We start from the raw sequence: 22,794 nt of genomic DNA, 5'->3' as shown, positions 1-22,794 counted from the left end.
CGTGTTGTGTGACTCTGGATGGCCAGATAGCTAGCAACAAGAACATTGTGCACAAAATATAGTTTACATGTTGTCAACAATCTAAGCCAACCCAGTCTGTTTTGCCCCATAGTTGCGCACACGTTGATTTTGTTGCGAAACAACCAACCTCTCTATTCCCGCCACCCAAAAATAAAATACATATAGATCATGTTTCTTAATTTGTAGCATTGTGTGGCAATTTCCAACGATCCACGTTGCAGAGATCAGCATAGCAAGGCCGCAGGCAAATGTGTTGCTAGCTGGCATTTGCCCCAGCACTTTTGATTTGGTTTAATACAAAATATTGATACGAAAGTGTTTAAAAGAGTGACAAAGTACTGTTGTTTAGACTGATTCACTGCATTATTTGTTTGACAGGATTTTAATGTTTTCATCCTCGCTAGGGCTTCCATAGTTTTATGTGACTCAGCGCAGCCAGCACAGACTGTTACTGCAATTTCAGATAATTTTTTAAAGTCTAAAATATAAGGAAAATGTCTATACATTTCAGCTGTACCATTTATGCTGTAGGAGTGTTGAGCTCAACAAGACATATTATACCCTGCTCGTAGGGGGGCAACTGTCAGGCGAGTGTTGTGCGTGACCTCCAGAGGTAGCACTCGAGACGTAATAATTGAGCAAGTTTACACAACAGTTTGACTTCAGAATCGATACCTCTCGAGACTCTCGAAAATGTACCTTTGCTATGGTCAATGTGAAAACAGTCATAGAATGTTCACATTAAATGGTGTGAAGAGGAAGCATTTTTTATTTTAATTTAAGCCAGTAAGGCTTATTGGTTTTAACTCATCCCTGACCACTGGCTGCGTCCCCTCTTCAAAATGGCCTGAGTTGCTCCCCTCCTCAAGAAACCAACACTCGACTCATCTGACATCAAAAAATATAGACCTTTATCCTTTATTTTCTTTCCAAAACACTTGAGCGTGCTGTCTCTGATCAACGTTCTCTAACGATCTTCTTTACCCTAACCCTTCAAGACCGGTCACTCAACCCGAGACTGCTCTTCTCTGTGTCAAGGAGGCTCTCTGCACTGCCAACGTTGACTCTCTCTTCTGTTCTCATCCTCTTAGGTCTATCCTCGGCCTTCGGCACCATGAACCATCAGATCCTCCTCCCCAACCTCTCAGGGCTGGGAGTCTCAGGCTCTGCACACTCTTGGATTGCATCCTACCTGGCAGGCCACTCTTTTCAGGTGACATGGAGAAGAATTGTGTCTGTACCACGTACTCTCACTAGTGGTGTCCTCAATGACTCGGTTCTAGGCCCTCTCCTCTTCTCTATACACCTAGTCACTTGGCTCCGTCATATCGTCACGTTGTCGTCTATCGTTGCTATGCGGATGACACTCTACTTTTCTCCTTCCCCCTTCTGACAAAGGAGGGTCACGCATATCTGCGTGCCTGGCAGATATCTCAACTTGGATGTCGGCCCACCACCTCAAGCTCAACCTCGACAAGACGGAACTGCTCTTCCTCCCGGAGAAGGCCTGCTCGCTCAAAGACTTCTCCATCCTGGTTGACAACTCCACAGTGTTGCCCTCCCAGAGTGCAAATAACCTTTGCGTGACCCTGGACAGCACCCTGTCATTGTCTGCAAACATCATAGCAGTGACCTGCTCCTGAATGTTCATACTCTACAACATCCGTAGAGTACGGCCTTACCTCACACAGGAAGCGGTGCAGGTCTTAATCCAGGCACTTGTCATCTCCTGTCTGGACTATTGCAACTCGCTGTTGGCTGGGCTCCCTGCTTATGCCATCAAACCGCTGCAATTTATCCAGAACGCTTCAGTCCGCCTGGTTTTCAACCTTCCCAAATTCTATCATGGCACCCCGCTCCTCCGCACCCTCCACTGGCTTCCAGTCGAAGCTCGCATCCACTACAAGATGGTGCTAACCTACGGAACAGCAAGAGGAACTGCCACTCCCTGCTTTCTGGCTATACTCAAACCCTACACCCCAACCTGAGCACTCTGTTCTGCCAACTCAGGTCTCTTGGCCCTCCCACTCCTATGGGAAGGCAGCTCCTGCTCAGCCCAGTCCAAGCTCTTCTCTGTCCTGTCACACTAATGGTGGAACCAGCTTCTCCCTGAAGCTAGGATAGCAGAGTCCCTGGTCGTTTTCGGAAAACATCTGAAACTTGTGATGCACCGATTTGACAATTTTGGCCGATACCGATATCCAATATTTTCCTTGACAAAAAAACCCGATACCCGAAATTTACAATTTTAGTGGCCTTTTAAGCATTCTAGTACAGTTAAATAGTTCACACACACACGGACACAGCGGTCTAAGGCACTGCATCTCAGTGCAAGAGGCGTCACTACAGTTCCTGGTTCGAATACAGGCTGTATCACATCCGGCCGTGATTGGGAGTCCCATAGTGCGGCGCACAATTGGCCCAGCATCGTCCGGGCCGTCATTGTAAATGAGAATTTGTTCTTAACTGACTAGACTAGTTAAATAAAGGTTACACACACACACACCACACTGACCAAAAAGTTATTTTGTTGGCATTTGCATATTTCCCCATTGCCAGTAAAACATTATCAAAACCTATTTCTTTCACTTACTTGCTGTGCTGGTTCGTTGTTCATTTGCTCAGTCGTTTCATTCTCAACCAGGATTTCTATGGTACGCCATTTGGGTCTTTGCGTGTCAAAAAATATACACGTCAAATAACACTCTGTTTCAGTAGCTATAGTTAGCAAATTCCACTATTGTGCCTAATCCTTATTGTGGCTAGCTTCACAACACATGAGCCTCAGTAGCCAGAAAAAGCTTGCTGGCTGCTTACAACGTTAGCTTTGGGCAACAGGGTTAAGTTGCTGGCTGCTTACAACGTTAGCTTTGGGCAACAGGGTTAAGTTGCTGTCTAGCTATTTATGTTCATGAACTGAAGTCAATTTCAATCGGCGAACAACAAGTGGCAACCTAGCTAATACTTACTCACAAGGATTCCTAAATCATTGCTAAGAATAATGAAAATGATTGCAGGTTCTAATGGTCATTGTTTTCAGGCTAGTTGTATTGGTGCTAGCTAGGTACCAAGCTAAAGCTAGCTACCCCAGAAGTTGCGATAGAACAAATGATGCTTTATTACCAATGCGGTATTGTAAACACATCGTTCGTAGCCGGTGTTTGCAGACTTTTTTGTACAGCATTGACAGTGCTACTGTATCTTTTTGACGTTCCATAGTATGTATGTCGTGAAGCTAATAGTAGTGACACCATTACTGTGTAACTCCAGTAGGGCAACATCTGAAAAATGGCGCACTTGGTAGTGTTTACTGGTGCTCGGCTAGTCGGCGAAAGCCAACATCACCCACGACAGAGAACGGTTGATTGTCAAGAGCAATGAATTCCATTATCTTGGCTTTAATGGATTTTGCCTTTGAGTTGTCTTGCTGAAATTTTGTTACTCTTTCAAATGACTGCTTGAGCCACACAGCAGACATTGTGGGCTAGTTTAGGAATGCTGTGTTACACGTGTAGCACAAATTTTATGTGTCGTCAATATGTCATGTATCTACGTTATATAGGTATGCATGTCAGCTTTGACATCTGTTTTGCGCATCGGAGCGTTGAAACTAGACATTGGCCAAAACCGATGTTGGCATTTTCAGCTAATATCGTCCAATTCTGATATGTTCACCGATATACCGTGCATCCCAATCTGAAACCCTACCTTTTGATACAGTATCTTAAATAATCCTCCTGTCTTCAGCTGTAGACAGTGCTTAGGAACGAACTAGTAGATTTTAAGGGAGGAAGGAGCTGTACAGACCAGATCTTTGCCCTCAGGATCATCATTGAGCAATGTAGTGTGTGGCAACAGCAGCTATACATCAACTTTATTAACTTCTAGATGGCTTTCGACAGCATCCACTGCAAAAGACTATGGAAACTCTTAAGAATTCATAGAATCCCCACCCATGTTGTTAACACCAAGAAACAGTTTTACAGCAACTTATCATGCACTCTGAGAACAAACACACACTTTGTTGTGAAGTCTAGAGTTCATCAAGGTTGTGTGATGTCAGCCTTACTCTTCAACCTGGCAATAGACTGGGTCATGCAGTGAACAACAGAAGATCAGGCAAGAGGAATACGATGGACCTTGTATTCTATTCCAGAAAACCTTGACTTCTATTACACACACACCATCATCTAAAAGACAAAACTGACAGACTCCAGTCCTTTGGCCAGCAAGTCGGCTGGTAATAAACTGCAGCAAAACAAAGATCATGCCCATCTACATCAACAGAAAAAGCAGTCAAAATCAAGGAACAAGACCTGGGCCTGGTTACATAAAAACTCAAGTGTTTCACTTAAGGGTTTACCTTAAGGAATAATTATCCCTTTCCTAAGGAAATTGATTATTAAGGGTGTTGCATATAGCCCCTTAAACATTTCCTTAGGTAAGGGAATAATTTAATGGTATTACGGTAGTCTGAAGGCATGTATGGCAGAAAGAGTCACGGGCTAATATGGAGATGACCTGATTCACTGAATGAATGTCTCGTCAAAGAGATCACATTTATTTTAGGAGATCGCAAAATAAAACATCTACATTGAAGACAGGAGAAACATTTTTGATTCAGAAGATAATAAAACATGGTTATTCTACATAGAAACAAGTTGAGAAAAAGTAACTATTACTTTCCAGCACTTCAATATAATTTACATCGTAGGTAGCTAGCTAGCCAGCAAGCTTTATAGCCATGGATTGTGTACTTTCCATTGTTTATCTAAGTAGCTAACTAGCTAGCGGATGTTTTTCTTTTGAAACCAGGGCAGAGGAAAGCAACATTCACCTCCACAAATAGTGTTTGCATTGCTATCCATCCCAAATGAAGCACTTAAGGGACCTCATGTGCACCCTTCTAGTTTGCTAGTAGATACCCATAGACTTCCAATCATTGTGCTATTACTAGTTAGCATTGGCTCACAAAACTACCTTTAACTTCCTGCATACTGGACACAGACACAAAAATGTTATCCACGAGTTCATCTGACTCTGGGGAAGTAGATAAAGGGCCTCTTTGCAAAAAGGGCCAGTTGCAAAAAAACATCAAGTAAATTTTCCCCTTTATCTTTTACTTGACCTGAAAAACGATCTACCGTCCACAAAACTTGTCTCCGCAGAATGCACATCTTCTGGCCTAACACAATATCAAACATCAACTTCCTCAGACCGACGAAAGAGGAATTTCTGGATGCCATACTCAAGAGACGTCGCTGGAGCTGGATTGGACACAACCTGAGAAAGAGCACAGACACCATCCAAAGAATAGCTGTCCATTGGAATCCAGAGGGCAAACATAAGAGGGGGGAGGCCCTAGACAATGTGTCAAAGAACACTCGAGACAGAGCTCCAACAACATCAGCAGCACTGGGGCACGGCGGAGAAGATTGCCAGAACCAGACAGAAATAGAGAGCCATTGTAACAGTAATCTGTAACGTTACCAGAAAACATTTTGTAATTTAATTAGATACTTTTGAAAAGTAGATGATTGCTTTTAGGATTACTCTTTAAATTCAGAAAGGATGTTTGCGAAAAAAAATGTTGGGCACTTTTGTTTTCTCAATGACATTCAAATCAGCATTGAAAAAAGGCACAAGTTTAAAAAAAATCCACCTGAGCGAGTCTGACCACAGGTCAGAGACCAACCACTATGCTGATACACCAAATGCGTTTGATGGATCCCGGGTAAAGAGCCAGAATAGGCTTTTGTAGGCTACAGTCCAAGCTGTGTCTTCCAATGGAGCGAAGGCTGTCGGTATCCAAAGATTATCCAACTTGAATCAACACATGGTGGAAAGGACGACAGCAGTGGGGTAGCCTATGGGTGATACGGATATCACTTATTATTGATATCTACATAGTGTATTGATGTGTATCACACTGCTGCTATCTCATGTAGCTACAGTATTTGCAGCTTACTGATTGTGGTTGTTGTGGCTGGCTGTTCAAATGTATGTGTATTTTAACCCAATAATGGTTCAATTGAAGAATTTTAAGCTGCCTGGTGGCAAAACAAATCTTTGTTTTTGCAACCAGTGACAAATACACTCTTGCAACTGCTGCATTTTGCATTTTCGGCCTATGGAATAAAAGTTTTTGGGATTTCCTCCCAACTCCTCCATAGTATTGTTCTCCATACTGGCCAAAACTAGTTTATTTTAAGAAAAACACAAGTGGGGGTTTTATTGCTCAATCTAATTTGTGCTGATGAATTGTTTTTCATGAGCCTAATGGACACATGCTCAAGCACTTTTGATAAAGTTAAACAGCAGGAAATTATCGAGATATCAAAGTGTCACTGTTACGAATCCCTTTTGGCCCGACAGTCTAGGGGGGGGGATGGTAATGAGACCCGTAACATAACTCATGCAAATTATAATTGTGACAAAGTAAAAGTGTGAACGAAATAACCAGGACAACTGAAATCTACCGTCAAACTCAAAGTTTATTTATAAACACACGGTAATGGGGGGAGCAGGAAAAGGGGCTGAGCTGGACCCAAGGAAAGAAACAATAAATATACAAAACACCCCTAAGCTAGACTAGCCTACTTTAACAACAGCTAACTAACCAAAAATAGTGGGTGGTCCGCCCAGTTCTAACTAGTGTATTTAACAAAGTTCACCTACGGGTAGTGTATGCCCATGGGCGACTTGTCTTGGTTTCCCCCTTTTCCCACCAGCAACAAACAAACACCATAACCAAAACAATACTCACAGGTGATGACAAAGTGCTATGGAGGTGCTCAAACAAAAGAGAGGTTTAAGACAAAGAGAGAGTGAAACACAGAGCTCTACATACATGGCATTTACAGAGAGATTGAGCTAGCTCTAGAGCAAACAAATGATGGGGTTTTTAAACCATGGGGAAGGAACTGTGATAGGGTAGGAAATAGGAGGAGGTGTGTCTTCTGATTGATGATTGATTGTTGACTGATTGGGGAGTGATGATTTTCACCTGTGAGGGGAGAAGGAGAGAAAAGAAACACACACACAGGATACACACACACAGGATAACTGTATCCGTAACAGTCACCAATAAAAACGTAAACAATAGGCCTATAGCAAATGCATTATATAGCAATAATTTTTCACATGCAAATAGCACTTTTTAGTTGGTAGTCCTTAAAGCATGCCATTCCATGAGAGCAGCATTTATTTTTTCAACTCGGAGCAATGAGTCCAATCAGTCCTCCATGACAACAAAATAATAAACAACAGAGTAGGCTCCTGAGTTTTTGGGTTATGCTCAGGAAAAATAATTTATTCATACCCCTTGATTTATTCCACATTTTGTTGTGTTACTGCCTGAATTCAAAATGGATTAAATATATTTTTTCTACACACAATACCCCATAATGGCAAAGTTGAAACATGTTTTTAGAAATGTTAGCAAATTTATTGAAGATGAAATACAGAAATATCTAGTTTACATACGTATTCACACCTCTGAGTAAATACGTGTTAGAATCACCTTTGGCAGTGTTTACAGCTGTGAGTCTTTCTGGGTAAGTCTCTAAGAGCGTTGCACAGCTGGATTGTACAACATTTGCAAATTTTTCTTTTTAACATTCTTAAAGCCATGTCAAGTTGGTTGTTGATCATTTCTAGACTTCCATTTTCAAATTTTTCCATAGATTTTCAAGCCGATTTAAGTCAAAACTATAACTAAGTGACATATGAACATTCAATGTTGTCTTGGTAAGCAACTCCAGTGTATATTTGGTCTTGTGTTTTAGGTTATTGTCCTGCTGAAAGATTCATTTGTCTCCCAGTGTCTGTTGGAAAGCAGACAACCAAGTTTTCCTCCATGATTTTGACTGTGCTTAGCTATATTCCATTTATTTTTATCCCCAAAACTTCCAAGACCTTGCCGATGACAAGCATACCGATAACATGATGCAGCCACCACCATGCTTGAAAATATGTGACCGATTGGCTTCGGTCTTATGTAGCAAAATTGGAAATTGTGTTTTTTACGTTGGATAAAAGTAGTGACTCAGAGCTAGAAAATTGTATATCATACACTACAGTTGAGGAACAATGGGAAAGGAATTGTGCTTTGAAAGTGAATAAACTGGTAACCTCACTTTTGAGAAAATGGCCCTTGAATGTTTTGGTAAACCTACTGGAGAGCTCTTCTTTGTCTACACCCATTCAGCATTGTTCGCACCCTCTTAAGCCTTAGCCCCACCCATCTCTTTAAAGATTCATATGTGAGGCCATGTACTAAACAACCAAAGATTTCAAGACTAAAGGCTGGTTTATACTACAGGTGTATTCGTAAATTCAATCTGGAGTGCCAGAGTGTGTCCTGGGTGTTCGTAAACTCATTGTCAGATTGTTCGGTTGTAAATTCCGAGCGTTTCACTTTTGGAGTGTTCAGAGCGCAGCTCTGGCTGAGCAGTAGGGTTGATCTGAGTGTTCTGCCCTAACAGCAGTCAAGCTCCCAAGCTAACTGGCTAATGTTGTCTAGCTTGCTAGCTACTTCCAGACACATAAGATAACAGCTCACTCTGACCATTTTACTCACTTTAGCAGAGCTGGTTATGCTGTTTTTATGTTTCCAGAGCATTGGTGACTGTAATTGTACTGCTGGCAACAATTTAATGACCCTTTGTTGCCGACGTTTACTGACACCGGCCATATTCAACGGGTATTGAGTGTTCGTAAATTCGTCAGTTGTTCGGCGCTCTGGTACCCTCAGATGAGAGTGCTCTTAAATCGGAGTAGAAAGCCTGAGCGAATTTGCCAGCTACGTCTATTGACAGTAGTCGCAGTGACATCATGAACATTCTATTGAAATGGTTACTTGCATAGTGGAGTCTTTTGTTTAGACTTGTAGCTAGATTGCTAAACAATAAACCATAATCCCAACTCATAACATTACTAAACTGCATGAATCTGCAGGTAGCTAACCAACTAGGTTCAATATTAGCTAGCTGTCATTAGGTTATAACTAGCAATGCAAATGGCTCTGAGATATGAATAATTTTACTACACAGATCATACACGTAACGTTAGCTAGCAAGCCAGCCAGCTAACATTAGCCAACTACTTAACAGTACGCTGTAACTCTAAATGAAAATTAGAAATGTGTAATGTCTGAAAATGTAGCTAGCTAGACTATCTTACCCGTATACATGAATGGACACTTCTCCCTCTCTGTTTGAAGATGTAATCCAGAGACTGGTGTTTTATACAGCCTTTTGTGTGTTCTCTTTTCGACTCTCTCTGCATATTTGCAATCAAATGCCAGAATTTCTCCATCCACTTAGCTATCATGCTCTAATTCCACCGGGCCTTCCACTGATTTCAAAACTCGGTCCTCCAGAAAGTGGAGTGCAACACTTTGATATCTTAAAAAAAAGCCACGTTAGAATGGATTACATACAAATACTGACCAGCTCATGTTATAGACAGAAGCGCACTAAATGGCAGACCAATCCGAACTCATCTCTCGGCATGTCCAGCCCATCCATTATCTCAGCCAATCATGGCTAGTGGGAAGGTTCCTAACCTTTTCCATGGCTAAACCAACTAGGCTCGTAATTTAACAATTGTATTCGTATTTACAGATGGCATACAAATTTGTTATTAAGGCACATGAAAGTTCACATGTTCGAGAAGGCATTCCTGCCAAAAAAATTCATTTTGATCCCCCCAAAATGTTACATTCAAATGGCGCTCCTGTGAAGTAGTGATGTGCGACATACTCCTAGTTTCCTGAAACGAGCCACGTGAATATTGTTACTCAGTGATGTGTTGTGTTGGATTTGCCCCAAACATAAAGCTTTGTATTCATTACATAAAGTTGATTTCTTTGCCACATTTTTTGCAGTTTTATTTTAGTGCCTAATGGCAATCAGGATGCTTGTTTTGGAATATTTTTATGCTGTACAGGCTTCCTTCTTTTCACTCTGTCATTTACCTTAGTATTGTGGAGTAACTACAATGTTATTGATCCATCCTTAGTTTTCTCATATCACAGCCAATAAACTCTGTAACGGTTTCAAAGTCACCATTGGAGTCATGGTGAAATCCCTGAGCGGTTTCCTTCCTCTCCAGCAACTAAGTTAGGATGGACACCTGTATTTTTTTACTGATACACCATCCAAAGTGTAATTAATAACTTCACCATGTTTAAAGGGATATTCAATGTCTGCTTCTTTTTTCCCCACCTATCAACCAATAGGTGCCTTAGCGATGCATTGGAAAACCTTCCCTGGTATTTGTGGTTGAATCTGTGTTTGAAATTCATTGCTCAACTGAGGGACCTTACAGATTATTGTATGTGTAGGGTATAGAGATGAGGTAGTCATTCAAAAATCATGGTAAACACTATTACTGCACACATAGTGAGTTCATGCAACTTGTTCTGTGACTTGTTAAGCAAATGTTTACCCATGAACTTATTTAGACTTGCCATAACAAAGGGGTTGAATACCTACTGACTCGAGACATTTCTGCTTTTCATTTCTAATTAATTTGTAAAAATTTTGAAAAACATAACTCCACTTTGACATTATGGGGTATTGTATGTAGGCTAGTGACACTCAATCTCAATTGAAGCCATTTAAAATGCCGGCTGTAACAACTAAATTAGGACAAAGTCAATGGGTGTGAATATTTTCTGAAAGCACTGTACTGTACATATCCCTATTTACAAGTCGTATTCTTGATGATCAAGGGGTAATTGAATTGGAATGATATAGATTTTTTATTTAAAGATATAGCCTAATCATATTATTATCTGATGTCTCTAACATTGATTTATCCTTCAATAGATGTTGTTCAATTGATAATGTTTATTTTTGTCTTCTAATGCCTCTTACGGGGGAAAGTAATCCAAAAGTTAGGTTACTGATGAACATTTTGGACAGGTAACTAGTAACTGTAATCGATTACATTTAGAAAGGAACCTACCGGCCTCCCTAGTGGCGTCACTACAGACCTGGGTTCGATCCCAAGCTGTGTCACAACCGTCCGTGACTGGGAGTCCTATAGGGCGGCGCACAATTGGCCCAGCATAATCCGGGTTAGGGGAGGGTTTGGCCGAGGGGGCTTTACTTGGCTCATCGCGCTCTAGCAACTTCTTGTGGCAGGCCGGGCGCCTGCAGGCTGACCCCAGTCGTCGGTTGAACGGTGTTTCCTCCGACTCATTGGTGCAGCTGGTTTCCGGGTTGAGCGGGCGGGTGTTAAGAAACATGGTTTGGTGACTCGACCTTCGCCTCTCCCGAGCCCGTTGGGAAGTTACAGCGATGAGACAAGATCGAAATTATGGAGAAACATTTGGTAAAATACACAACAACAACAAATAAGTAAGAAGAAAGTAACTTACCCAACCCTGCATCTCACCACATCCTCCTGACCCCTGTCACATGCTATGAGTCACCTCCCTCTGCTCTGCCTTGACTGCCTGTTCCCTGTGTGTTACGTGAGCCTTTCTCTCAGCGACGGCTCCAAACGCTTAGCCACATATCTAAACTTGTATTAATCATGCCCGACTGGGCACACAGGGCAGTGGCCCAGGGGCCCTGACCTCCATGGGACCCCCATTGATTTTGTTAGTCACTTTCACTCAATTATTATTAACATGGTATAAGTCTTGGCAAAGTGTGTAGAATTGCAAGCAATTTGCTTTAAACTACAACATTTTAACTCCACCGCATGGCAAAAATCTGCAAAAATGTTCTCTCTCCCCCTCGGCAAAATGAGTGGAATTGCATGAAATTTGTTATAAAACCCAAAAGGCTAGGGCCGACCATACAATCGCTGCTCTGCACTGAGCAGCGCTACAGTACCCAGAGAGGATGAATTGTATCAGTGCCTCTAGACTACGAATCACAAAGGACATATTTTTAGATTCAGACTGCTACAATTGACTGGAGAAGGGCCCCAGATGTGTGCTTTGTCATCCACGTAGGAGTAAGGAAGCAAAGTTGCAGCTTTATGGTGGATAGAAGGTTTTGTAGCGCAATGCCAGTGAGGCTGCTCTCCCAGCACCATTAACATACACTGTATAGGGCAAGCCTGTTGCCTCAGAACACTGACCCATGGGCTTTCATTTCCCTGGCCCCAATTCTCTCAGCTCACATTTGTACTGTACCCCTTTTCTGCTGAATTTTGAAATGAGCCTGACTCAGTTTTCAATCTGCTGAATCTATTGCGCCTGCCTTGCCAGTTGTAGTCTACTTCAAGTTACAGTGTAAATATGCTGAATGTTTATGTAATAGCGGATTTTTGGCTGCAGTGTGGATCTTATATGCATCACTGACAGGATCATACCCTTTCGGAAATAGCCGACAAAGACACATTTAGTCTTCACTGCTCTAAACTACTGTCACCCAGGGGAGGATGGCCCATCCGCAACATTCAAGTTAAACATTAAAGCCTGAGCTTGGTGCAGGGATGAAGACACACTTCAGCAACCATCCCAGTGTAGAGTGCACAATAAACTGCCTTGGTCTGAGGGGGAGAAAAAAAGGCAGCATAGAGGCAGGAGGAGGAGGCTGGCTGTTGGTTGGGCCAAACCATCTTAGACCTTGGTGCATATCTAGGGACAGAACAAATGTGATCTCACTGTGTGTGTGAGACATGCATCAGTGCCCATAATGATTTACATTTTGGGTTGTGTGTCAAACACAATGACGTACTGTGTGTGTGTGTCCCTAAGTGTATTAGTCAGAAAGTGCCCTCAGCATGAGGACAGGGTTTGGTTGGCTCTGGAGGGAAACTGGTGGGCAGGGGGTAACATGATTTATCCAGGACTCTGGGCCATATGCAGAGCAGCTCTCAACCCCTTCTTGTGTCTTTCCCCTGGCCCTGAGCTCAACACATACACCATCCACCATCCAGCCCTGTTGCCTTACTTCCCTTGGTATCATGTGTTTTTCATATAAATACTAAGTGATGTGTTTATACAATACACCCTTTTGATCAATATGGTTCAGGCCATAATGTACGTACCATTAGCATACACTATAGTCCTACAGTGCAATAACTTTGCCTCGTGTTTTAATGCCTTTATCTGGTTTTATATACCCTTTGGATTGTCCCTGCCTTTGTTCAATGCTTTATGTCCTTTGTCAGCCCTAGATACAGATTTAAGAGGGACAAAGATGAACGTAATTAGAATCTTGGAAAGTGTTACAATGGCCATATTAACCCCACGCCACCTGAAATCATCAAGCTGTGCCCAATCCAATGAACAAGTCTCCACCAGTTCAGTAATGGATCCTTTGCACATAGCTTGGCTATTTAAGGGAACAGGTCATTTTAAGGGAAACTAGTAATTTAAAGGTGCTATTTTACTTATCGTTCAACCAACCAGCAGCAACAGATTCAGCAGCAGAGAGTCTCTTGGACTGTTGCAGTATATTGTGGTTCTGTGCTTACCTTGTAGTTATGAAGCCTAGATTTAGGGATGAAGGACACTACAATGCAGCATTTCAGCTTGTGCTGTAAGGAGATTGCTTTTTCAGCTCCCAAAGCTGACAAAACATCCCACTAAGTCTCTTTATTATTTTTGCTTTGGATAGAAAAACTCCTCTCCTATCGTAAGAGTATCTGAAAAAACGCTTTCCTCATCCAGCTAATACTACCACTGATGTGTGGGGTGAATGGGAGTGCTCAGTGAGCAGATATTTAAGAGATAAAGGTAGAGCAGTATGAATGTAATTAACCCCCAGTGGTCCATGTGTTAATGTGTAGTAACCTAAAGTATAACTTGTAAACACTTTACTTTGACACCCTGGGTCATAACACGTTATGCCATGGTCATAACCATGTCATAATATGTCATAAACAGCTGACATAACTTGTCATAACCTGTCATAATATAGTCCTAACACTGTCATGACCAATATATTTACACCTTTTGTATATTGTGTTATTTTATGACACTGTCATGAAGCAATATGACCTTTACTTGGACTAAGAAAATACACTATGACACTGTCTAGAAGCATTATGACCATCAGAATAATATAAACCAGATAGGCCTATCAGGTACAGTTTAAGTCGGAGGTTTACATACACCTTTGCCAAATACATTTAAACTCAGTTTTTCACAATTACTGATATTTAATCCTAGAAAAAATTCCATTTCTTAGGTCAGTTACGATCACCACTTTATTTTAAGAATGTGAAAGGTCAGAATAATAGTAGAGAGAATTATTTATTTCAGCTTTTATTTCTTTCATCACATTCCCAGTGGGTCAGAAGTTTACATACACTCAATTAGTATTTGGTAGTATTGCCTTTAAATTGTTTAACTTGGGTTAAACATTTCATATAGCCTTCCACAAGCTTCCCACAATATGTTGGGTAGATTTTGGCCCATTTCTCCTGACAGAGCTGATGACACTGAGTCAGTTTTGTAGGCCTTGCTCGCACACGCTTTTTCAGTTCTGCCCACAAATTTTCTATGGGGTTGAGGTCAGGGCTTTGTAATGGCCACTCCCATACCTTGACTTTGTTGTCCTTAAGCTATTTTGCCACAACTTTGGAAGTGTGACGGCTGCGTGGTCCCATGGTGTTTATACTTGCCTACTATTGTTTGTACAGATGAACGTGGTACCTTCAGGCGTTTGAAAATTGCTCCCAAGGATGAATTTTTTTTCTTGAGGTCTTGGCTGATTTTATTTAGATTTTCCCATGATTTCAAGCAAAGAGGCACTGCGTTTGAAGGTAGACCTTGAAATACATTCACAGGTACTCCTCCAATTGACTCAAATTATGTCAATTATACTATCAGAAGCTTCTAACGCCATGCCATCATTTTCCAAGCTGTTTAAAAGCACAGTAAACTTAGTGTATGTAAACTTCTGACCCAATGGAATTGTGATACAGGGAATTGTAAGTGAAATAATCTGTCTGTAAACAATTGTTGACAAATTACTTGTGTTATGCACAAGGTAGATGTCCTAACCGACTTGCCAAAACTATAGTTTGTTAACAAGAAATTTGTGGAGTGGTTGAAAAACAAGTTTTAATGAATCCAACCTAAGTGTATGTAAACTTCCCGACTTCAACTGTACATGCCCTTATGTCAGTCATCAGTCAAAAACACGGTGTCTTGTCCTGCTCCTGAAATTTGCTCCTACATTAATTTGGGCTCCCGACTGGCGCAGCGGTCTAATGCACTATATCTCAGTGCTAGAGGCATCACTACAGATCCTGGTTCTATTCCCGGCTGTATCACAACTGGCCGTGATTGGGAGTCCCACAGGGCGGCCCACAGTTGGCCTAGCATCGGGTTAGGGTTTGGCCGGGGTAGGCCGTCATTGTAAATTAGAATTTGTTCATAACTGACTTTCCTAGTTAAATAAAAAAATATATTGAAAAATTCATCCCAGTTATCAGAAACAGAGCATTGGGATAGATGCATTTGTGACATCAATGTGTGCACAATTACAATGATAGTTTAATATGGTACATGTCAGAGAATGTTATATAACAACAACACACTGGTGACAAGTAGGCTATGGTGTAATGGAAGGTTTTGCCTTGTGTGGTAGGTTTTGTGGGTTTTGACACTCTTATGCTTCAAGATTCAAGTTTGATGTCACATGCACAAGTACAGTGAAATGCCTTTCTTGCAAACTCAAAACTCAGCAATGCAATAATCAATAACAATGTATTACTAGAAAAAACACACACGAGAAATAGGTGTCATAACCAGCCATAAAATAACTACTGTGGTAGGTTTTGTGGGTTTTGACACTCTTATGTAGGTGTCACAACAGGTCTAAATATATGTGTCATGACAGCGTCATGACCATATTATGACAGGTTAGGACAAGTTTTGACAGCTGTTTTGACCGTGTCGTAATGTGTTACCTTTAACTCTTACTCTATGGGTCAGATCTCTTCATATTCGTGGGATTGTTGTTTTTCATAGGAGGTGGGTAAACAAGTGAAAGCAGTGTCACTCCCAGTATAATTTCCAGTTATCTAACTTAACAAGAGAGTCGAGCTACTTGTAGAGTGATGTAGTAATTCTCAATTGTCCCAATCTTATGGGTGTCATCCAGAGTATGTTCAGAATCATGCATTACATGGAATCATTGGAATCGTTATTCCAGTTGTTGGAAGAAATATACACTGAGAAAACCTGGGAGGCAGAATTGGAATGAGTTGCTCCATTTTCGTGGCTTGTCCATTCTCAGAAGAACTCAACAACGTTAAGAATGTTCACTTTGATTTCACGCTGAGGCCCCTACAAAACAACAGCGGCTCCATAACACTTTAGATCCACCAGCGTCTATCTCCCCTGAAATCCAGTGCAACACTCTTAATGAGTCTCTCCAAGGTGCTCCTGCCCTGTCCTCACATGTAGTGTAGAAGAGCACTGATCTTGCCAATTGAAAGAGAATCCAAATGAACACTGCAAGGCTTTCAAGATTAAACTGTGGAAATGGACCAGATGGCCCTTTGATTTTCTTTTTGAACGGGGGAAGACAAAAAAAAAAACGTAATTAGGATTATTCACAGGAAATTAGTCCTTACTAGCCTTCCGACAATGTTTGACCAATAGGTGGCACCGCTGATCAAAACAAATGACCGCTGGCCATACACACACTATTTATGAATATTAGGCTATAGCGATCTTAATTCACATAGATTTATATGTTACTTTGTGTTCAACTCATGCACACATCAATAGTTGGGGAGTCGCTCTTTGCCTTTATGCTAGGCCTTATCGTGTACAGGTCATGTGTGTATGATTCCACTGCAGTAATTCTACAGTACTCCCTCTTGCTGGCTCACTACTATGCACTTTATCCTCTACAACACTTCTGCACTACTATAATATGCTCCTCATGAACCGCAGCAGCCGCATGACAGGAGATCCAAGCAAGTTCAATGAGTTAAACACTGAGGTGTTGTGTCCTGATTTGGTTTTGATCTCAGAAATGCTTATTGAGGTCTTTAGTGGCTTAACCTGCATTCATAACCAGGTGGGAAGGTGCTATTTCCCACATACGACTGGGAAAAATCCACTTGAAAACTCCTCCAACTGTCAATTACTAGTGGGAAACATGCATATCATCCCTTAGCTCCGTCTTCTCCCACATGCTGACCTCTGACGTCACCTACCTTGATATCAGCAACAACCAAACATTCTTTATAAAAAGCAATCTATTCATATTTTTTTTAACAATATAATTTGTTTACAAGTATGATAGCAGTCCTTTTAGTTTATGGTTGACACAGCTTGTTGGCCATTAGCCAATCAACGTTTCTCAACGACTTCAAAGCACTTGAATGCGTTCAATGGTATATATGACTTCACAGCTGGAAATGTCCACTTTCCCACGTTGTTATGTACGCAGCATAAGAAACAACACACCTTTGCAATCAACAGCTCTGTTGCCTTTTTAACATATTCATAAAAGTATCCTCCCTTTTGGATTTTGGGTTATTCAGGATAAGGATATCACAGCCAAACAATATAATGCTACGACCATTTATATTCATGCCACATCTATAGCTTTGAGCAATTGATTTATCATATTCAATTCATGTCTTGGCCATCTTGAAGTTTAGACTAAACCCTGCAGGTTTTCCTTGATTAAATATCAGTCTTCTGTTTTTTTCCACCTCCTCTGGCATGTTTCACACTCTGCACTTCTCTTTTCCAGTTCAGTGGAGGGATGTAGTTGACTCATAACCCGCAGTCCCTGTGGTTATAACCGCAGGGAGGGTGGGTTTAGGATTTAAGGTTATGAAATATTGTGTGGATGAAGGGTGGCTGGTTGTGTTGAATAAAGAGAAACAATACATAAAAAAAGTCATAAATGTATAATTCTTGTGTAATTTATATCTATATGCTACATTGACATTTTTATTTCGTTATTTGTAGGCTATTAGTGTATAAGCCTTAGCTTTAGGGCCTAATTTTACACGTGCCAAATAGCCTACATGGAAATCACCGAAAGCTTTTGGAAATGGGCAGAAAAAGTTCACTTTGAACCACTGAGGCAAAAAAGGACAATGTCTGACTTTTAATTCAATAAGAGAAAAGCTGCGAAATGAAAAGTTGAAAATAAAGAGAAGGGAGGGTCAGAAAAGTAATGTTTGGGAAAGATTTGGTGAAGTGGTCAAATAATCTGATAGTTTATGTTATGTGGGATGATTGTGAGGCGCTTTACCAATTCGACAGTCAGAAGACAGGGACTTCAAATAGGCCTATGGCACGGTCATGGGAACTGTAACCTACTGTTCAGATGGGTTAAATGGACACTGACTGTACAGTACCAGTCAAAAGTTTGGATACACCAGCTTTTTTCTTTATTTTTAGAATTTTAAGCTAAATATGATGTGACTGTCCATGGTTCTGATTTCTGTGTGCGTGTTCGTGCATGTAGAAAAACATGTTGACTCACCCTGCCATCCTCTCTTTCATGTTGATTAAACAGTCTATCACTCAGTCATACAGCACACGCTTTTATTTTTTGTTGTCCTAGGCTACCTGGCTAAAATGCTTCCTCGTTAGCCTAACTTCCATTCATGGGCAACGTTAGCTAGTTAACATTAGCCTTCTACATTTAGCTACGTATTGAGCTTCCATCCTCTCAGGCCAGGTTCATAACAGTGTATGAATTAATGGTTGGATCAGAATCGCTGTTAAAATCATTGGCCAGTAAGGATAATTAAGTCAAACAACAAGTCCAAATCCCTATCTCCATCCATGGCTAATTTAGACAAGGGACAATTTTAGCGAGCTGGTTAACCAGCCACCGGAGGACAACAAAACAACGAGATGCAACAATTCAAGTTTTTCTGTCAATGATGTATGCTCTCAATGGTATTTGATAGGAGTGATGCCATATCCAAGCTGATTTCCCTTGACACTTTTTTTTGGTGTGCCAGGACCAATCACAGCTCAACACTGATTGGCAATTTATAAAAAGTTTTTGTCAAGGGAGGCCAGATGCTCGCAGGCTTCACTTGTCTTCAATGCTACGGACGACAACAATGTCATACTTGTTTGGACCAGATAGCATCAGATAAATGGCCTACACGTAGAGAGACAGAGGGGCACTGTTTCGCTCACCCAGAGAAATTACAGTAATGAGACCTTGGCTATAGTTTCGACTGCACTTTCTCTTTGATCCAAAACAGTGACAGTGTAGTGAGCAGATGGACAGCAGAAACACTTTTTTTTACTTGGTTCAAAGAATTTGTTTCCAGCATAACATTCTTGAAAGGGGGGAGGTTATATATTTATTTGTGGAACCGAGATACAAGATGGAGACTGGATTGAACCTGTAACATCTGGACTAAATAGGCACCTGTAACATCTGAACTAAATAAGCATCTGGACAAGAGGAATACCTATGTGAGAATGCTGTTCATCGACTACAGCTCGGCATTTAACACCATAGTGCCCTCCAAGCTCGTCATCAAGCTCGAGACCCTGGGTCTCGACCCTGCCCTGTGCAACTGGGTACTGGACTTCCTGACGGGCCGCCCCCAGGTGGTGAGGGTAGGCAACAACATCTCCACCCCGCTGATCCTCAACACTGGGGCCCCACAAGGGTGCGTTCTGAGCCCTCTCCTGTACTCCCTGTTCACCCACCACTGCGTGGCCACGCACGCCTCCAACTCAATCATCAAGTTTGCGGACGACACAACAGTGGTAGGCTTGATTACCAACAACGACGAGACGGCCTACAGGGAGGAGGTGAGGGCCCTCGGAGTGTGGTGTCAGGAAAATAACCTCACACTCAATGTCAACAAAACTAAGGAGATGATTGTGGACTTCAGGAAACAGCAGAGGGAACACCCCCCTATCCACATCGATGGAACAGTAGTGGAGAGGGTGGTAAGTTTAAGTTCATCGGCGTACACATCACAGACAAACTGAATTGGTCCACCCACACAGACAGCATCGTGAAGAAGGCGCAGCAGCGCCTCTTCAACCTCAGGAGGCTGAAGAAATTCGGCTTGTCACCAAAAGCACTCACAAACTTCTACAGATGCACAATCGAGAGCATCCTGTCGGGCTATATCACCGCCTGGTACGGCAACTGCTCCGACCGTAAGGCTCTCCAGAGGGTAGTGAGGTCTGCACAACGCATCATCGGGGGCAAACTACCTGCCCTCCAGGACACCTACACCACCCGATGTCACAGGAATGCCATAAAGATCATCAAGGACAACAACCACCCGAGCCACTGCCTGTTCACCCCGCGAGGTCAGTACAGGTGCATCAAAGCTGGGACCGAGAGACTGAAAAACAGCTTCTATCTCAAGGCCATCAGACTGTTAAACAGCCACCACTAACATTGAGTGGCTGCTGCCAACACACTGACTCAACTCCAGCCACTTTAATAATGGGAATTGATGGGAAATGATGTAAAATATATCACTAGCCACTTTAAACAATGCTACCTAATATAATGTTTACATACCCTACATTATTCATCTCATATGTATACGTATATACTGTACTCTATATCATCTACTGCATCTTTATGTAATACATGTATCACTGGCCACTTTAACTATGCCACTTTGTTTACATACTCATCTCATATGTATATACTGTACTCAATACCATCTACTGTATCTTGCCTATGCCGCTCTGTACCATCACTCATTCATATATCTTTATGTACATATTCTTTATCCCCTTACACTTGTGCCTATAAGGTAGTAGTTTTGGAATTGTTAGCTAGATTACTTGTTGGTTGTTACTGCATTGTCGGAACTAGAAGCACAAGCATTTCGCTACACTCGCACTAACATCTGCTAACCATGTGTATATGACAAATACAATTGGATTTGATTTGATTTAGAAGAGTGCCAGTCTGACTGCTTTGGCTAATTGTTTTGCAGAACAACACATTGAAATATCAATGAATTCTAGAATTGAATCGTAATTGTATTGCAGAACTATTTCTAGTAAAGTTACTCTTTTCCCCGTGGTATAAGATGGGTAGCAGTGACAGGACTGTGTTTTGTGACAGTTGTCTTAAGAGCTCAGCTATATGTTATCTGTTCCCAGAATCAGAGCAACATGCTGTGAAGTGAGCTACGTGTCAGAGAAAAGACTGAGTGTCTGTTGGGTTCACACTTACTGTGCTCTGATGTAACACTGCCCCAGAACTAAATAGGTGCTGATGGAGGACTACCTTACTTGCAAATCCTGTTGAAGTGTGAAACATGGGGGAAACTGTGGGAAACTGTGGGGAAAACTGTACATATTAAATTGATTATGTAGTAGGGCTGTCAAAGTGAATCGCTATTATTTTTAATTTTTAGAACACATTCAAGAACCTCCAGAAGCTAACCAGCTAACTAGCTACAAGCTATTTAGTCATTGTTAGTCAGTGCTAGCGGCTTTTACCTTCTGCGCAGCCAGCCATTTTTTTTTTTGCCTGGATAATACTCGCCAGTCTAGCTTCACTTTCCCATCTACCGCTGCCCCCTGGACACTGTGATCACTTGGCTACATAGCTGATGCCTGCTGGACACTGATCACTTGGCTACATAGCTGATGCCTGCTGGACTGTCCATTAATCACGGTACTCCATTCTGTTTGTTTATGTTTTTATCTTTCGTCCCCAGCCGCACTCAGGCTCTGTGTGTAGTTAATCCGACCCTCTCTGCCTAGTCAACGCCATTTTACCTGCTGTTGTTGTGCTAGCTGTCTCGCCTACTGTTTTAGCTAGCTCTCCCAATCAACACCTGCGATTACTGTATGCCTCGCTGTATGTCTCTCTCAAATGTCAATATGCCTTGTATACTGTTGTTCAGGTTAGTTATCATTGTTTTAGTTTACAATGGAGCCCCTAGTTCCACTCTTCATACCCCTAGTTCCACTCTTCATACCCCTGATACCTCCTTTGTCCCACCTCCCACACATGCGGTGACCTCACCCATTACAACCAGCATGTCCAGAGATACAACCTCTCTTATCATCACCCAGTGCCTGGGCTTACCTCCGCTGTACCCGCACCCCACCATACCCCTGTCTGCGCATTATGCCCTGAATATATTCTACCATGCCCAGAAATCTGCTCATTTTATTCTTTGTCCCCAACGCTCTAGGCGACCAGTTTTGATAGCCTTTAGCCGCACCCTCATACTACTCCTCCTCTGTTCCGCGGGTGATGTGGAGGTAAACCCAGGCCCTGCATGTCCCCTCATTTGTTGGGGACAGTTGCAGTCTACTGCAGAGATAGCCTGCAAAGTAATGTCATACTTTCCAGGTCCATACCCAAACAGTTCGAACTACTAATTTTAAAAATTACTCTCTCCAGAAATAAGTCTCTCACTGTTGCCGCCTGCTACCGACCCCCCTCAGCTCCCAGCTGTGCCCTGGACACCATTTGTGAATTGATCGCCCCCCATCTAGCTTCAGAGTTTGTTCTGTTAGGTGACCTAAACTGGGATATGCTTAACACCCCGGCAGTCCTACAATCTAAGCTAGATGCCCTCAATCTCACACAAATCATCAAGGAACCCACCATGTACAACCCTAAATCTGTAAACAAGGGCACCCTCATAGACGTCATCCTGACCAACTGGCCCTCCAAATACACCTCCGCTGTCTTCAACCAGGATCTCAGCGATCACTGCCTCATTGCCTGTATCCGCTACGGATCCGCAGTCAAACGACCACCCCTCATCACTGTCAAACGCTCCCTAAAACACTTCTGCGAGCAGGCCTTTCTAAATGACCTGGCCCGGGTATCCTGGAAGGATATT

At 42.1% G+C, this 22,794-nt stretch overlaps 1 protein-coding gene and 1 pseudogene across 2 annotated transcripts in view; both read left to right on the top strand.

Annotated features, from left to right (window-relative positions):
• The window catches only part of LOC109890940 (caM kinase-like vesicle-associated protein), an 88,690-nt gene that overhangs the window by 23,253 nt on the left and 42,643 nt on the right, over positions 1-22,794 (top strand). The window lies entirely within an intron of this gene.
• Positions 715-21,109, top strand: LOC116374108 (uncharacterized; annotated as a pseudogene).

This window comes from Oncorhynchus kisutch, linkage group LG5 (assembly GCF_002021735.2).
Source record: "Oncorhynchus kisutch isolate 150728-3 linkage group LG5, Okis_V2, whole genome shotgun sequence".
Lineage (NCBI taxonomy): Eukaryota > Metazoa > Chordata > Actinopteri > Salmoniformes > Salmonidae > Oncorhynchus > Oncorhynchus kisutch.
The sequence above is the reverse complement of the archived record's forward strand: the minus strand, read 5'-3'. Positions and strand labels throughout refer to the sequence as shown.